The sequence below is a fragment of the Globicephala melas genome, chromosome 3 (genome assembly GCF_963455315.2).
Source record: "Globicephala melas chromosome 3, mGloMel1.2, whole genome shotgun sequence".
NCBI classification, from domain to species: Eukaryota; Metazoa; Chordata; class Mammalia; order Artiodactyla; family Delphinidae; genus Globicephala; species Globicephala melas.
In genome coordinates this window covers 169384965-169388295 of record NC_083316.1, presented here as the reverse complement: position 1 = coordinate 169388295, position 3331 = coordinate 169384965, and the positions used below count along the sequence as shown (strand labels likewise).

At 55.5% G+C, this 3331-nt stretch overlaps 1 non-coding gene across 1 annotated transcript; it reads right to left on the bottom strand.

Annotated features, from left to right (window-relative positions):
* Nucleotides 1–607: 607 nt before the first annotated feature.
* On the bottom strand, nt 608–714 carry LOC115846734 (U6 spliceosomal RNA). Its single transcript, XR_004037045.1, has one exon. It is a non-coding gene; the product is annotated as a U6 spliceosomal RNA (small nuclear RNA).
* Nucleotides 715–3331: the final 2617 nt, after the last annotated feature.

Below are 3331 nucleotides of genomic sequence, written 5' to 3'. Positions count from 1 at the left end.
TTCTTTTCCGATCTGGATTCCTTTTATTTCCTTTTCTTCTCTGATTGCTGTGGCTAAAACTTCCAAAACTATGTTGAATAAGAGTGGTGAGAGTGGGCAACCTTGTCTTGTTCCTGATCTTAGTGGAAATGCTTTCAGTTTTTCACCATTGAGGACGATGTTGGCTGTGAGTTTGTCATATATGGTCTTTATTATGTTGAGGAAAGTTCCCTCTATGCCTACTTTCTGCAGGGTTTTTATCATAAATGGGTGTTGAATTTTGTGGAAACCTTTCTCTGCATCTATTGAGATGATCATGTGGTTTTCTCCTTCAATTTGTTAATATGGTGAATCACATTGATTGATTTGCGTATATTGAAGAATCCTGGCATTCCTGGAATAAACCCCACTTGATCATGGTGTATGATCCTTTTAATGTGCTGTTGGATTCTGTTTGCTAGTATTTTGTTGAGGATTTTTGCATCTATGTTCATCAGTGATATTGGCCTGCAGTTTTCTTTCTTTGTGACATCCTTGTCTGGTTTTGGTATCAGGGGGATGGTGGCCTCGTAGAATGAGTTTCGGAGTGTTCCTCCCTTTGCTATATTTCGGAAGAGTTTGAGAAGGAAAAAATATGGAACGCTTCACGAATTTGCGTGTCATCCTTGCGCAGGGGCCATGCTAATCTTCTCTGTATCTTTCCAATTTTAGTATATGTGCTGCCGAGGCGAGCACTAGATTTTTTTTTTTTAATGGCAGAATCTGGGGACTTCTCTGGCTGTCCAGTGGTTAGGGCTTCACGCTCTCACTGCCTAGGGCCCGGGTTCAATCCCTGGTCGGGGAACTAAGATATCATAAGCTGCATGGCGCAGCCAGAAAGAAAAAAAAAAAAAAAAAAAGGCACAGAATCTGGAGTAAGGAAGTGGGAGAGCTTCACGATGTGTATTTTCTGTTCCTGGACCTCAGAAACTCCAGTCATGGGTTCCCCAAAAGCTGAGCCCAAGACCAGGGCTGAGTGAGGGTGGTTATCCAGGAGCCCACCCAGGAAAGATCTCGAAGGACACACCCCAGAATGGTCACTGTCAAGGACAAATGACGGGCACTTATCCATCAGGTCATGGAGGGATATTGCCCCTCGCCTCCAGTCCCTCCAGAAGCACATAGGAGGCCTCAGTCTCGCTGGGAAGAGGCAGCTGCAGCTATGCTGAAATTACAGGGGCCACGGGGCCAAGACTCTGGCCCCCAAAGTGTCTGCTGTTGGGGGGGCATTTGCTGAGTGTCACCCACACTCTGGGACAGACAGGGTCCCTTCCCTCAGCCAGGTGAGGCTGGCAGGGAAAACAGAGGACAAACAGGTAACCAAATCACCAGGACAGAGTCACGGGTGTTAGAGATGTGAAGGAGGCCCCGTGGGGTGGGGAGGGTCAGGGAGGTCAGCAGGGACAGATGAGTTTGGATTTTCTCCACAGGGCACTGGGGAGCCACAGATGGCTCTTGCACAGAGGAGGGATGTGATCTGATTTTTGTCCTTGAATGTTCCCCTGACAAGTCTAAGTCCGCCAGCAGGCAGGGAGTCTGGGAAGGATGCACCAGGCAGCGGGCACAGCGTGCGTAAGGAGAAAGCCACGCTTGAGCATTTTAGCCCGTGGCCAGCTGGCTGGGCTGGTGTTTGCTTTCCAGAAGCAAGGCAGCAGGAAGAGGGCTGGTGAGCAGTGGAGTGTCCAGAGGGGTCAGTCTGAGTTCTCACCACCCTCCCCGATTGCTCTGGGGCCTCCAGGGATCTCACTTCCTGCTCTGGCCTCAGTCTCCCCGTTGGCCCAGGAGTGTTGGTGTAACCCTGATCCGCTGGGTTGTTTCACCCGGACATTGGCTCCTGGTGCCCTGGAGACCCCCAGACCTGGGCCTGAGCCCCTTGTCTGCAACCCTGGCCCTGCCGCCCACTGGCGTCCCCTCTCAGGCAACATCTTCATTACGGAGCCGAGTTGTTTAAATAAATGAATTAATATTGACGAACCATCAGTGACCTAATAAATGATTAGTTAAGGCACACATACATCACGCCGCGGGGATGCCGGGAGCCCTTAATTACTGCTTCGGAGGGACCTGCAGGGCCACGGCCACTGCCCTGCACCCCTTCCTGGCCCTGGGCCCCTCCCTGGTCACCCTGCTTCTCTCTGTGTCTCTGGGGCTGGGCAGGAAGGCAAACCTGGCCCGTCGCCCCATCCCTGCCCTCGCTCAGGTGTCCACGTGTCCTTGCAGCAGCCTCGACCCAGCCTCCCCGCCTGCCCCCAACGTCCCTTCCCTCCCAGCGGCCAGGAGGCCTGGTTCAAAGCATGACTCTTTCCTCATCCGCGTATCACTCTAATGCCTCCTGCGGCTCCCCAGTGCACTCCAGAAAAAGACCCCAGACCTCCCCATGGCCCACAGAACCTCCTGCATCCTGCTGTTCCCTCTGCCTGGAAGGCTGTCTCCCCTCTGGGCCCGGGCCACCCTGCTCACCTCAGCCTGCAGCCCCTCGGGGTGGATCTAGACGGATCTATGGGGTGGGGATGCTCCAAAGCCAGGCCTGGAGGCAGCAAGGGGGACGGACGCCCAGCATCTGGGGCATCGGCCCTCCTTTGACACCCTTGTCCTGCTGCTGCCTCCGTTTCCCTAGCAGGATGTGAGGGGAGGTCCCTGCGGGAGGGGGTCAGATCTGAAGGACTGCTGGGTTCATTTCTTCTCTCCTCTCCCTCCACCCAGTGTCCGCTCACCACGGGCGCCTGGCCCTTCGGGGGCCCCAGGCTCAGGGACACAGCCCAAAACAGATTCTCCCAGCCTGCGTAAAGCTGAGGGCTGAGCCAGGGGGAGGGATGGGGCCCTGCGTGTCTCCTCTCAACTGCCTGGAGACCCAGCCCTTTGGGGGTCTACAGTGGGGTAACATTGTCCAGAAAGGGCAGGGGCCCTGCCAAGGCCACACAGCCCAGTGGCCTCAGACTCTGCTCTAGGAGGGGCGGGGCCGTCCGTGGAGCTTCTCAAGTCTTCGCGGCCCTGAGCTCCTGGGCCAGCCTCTCCCGCCTCCCCCACAAGGCTCTTGATGGCTGGGGGCTCAGGGCTGGGGCACCAAGCAAGGCCATGGCCAGTGGCTTCTGGGAGGGGGTGAGCCAGAGCTAAGAGGTGGGGAGACATGTGACTGCAGCAGAGCCCAGAGACAGAGATGGAGAGAGAGGGGTGGACAGAGACAGAGAGATAGGGAGAGACAGAGGGTCACAGAGACAGAGAGACAGGGAGACAGAGGGACAGGGAGAGACAGAGGGATGTAGAGAGATGGAGGGCTATAAAAGGGCACACGGCGGGCCCCTGGGGGAGCCCT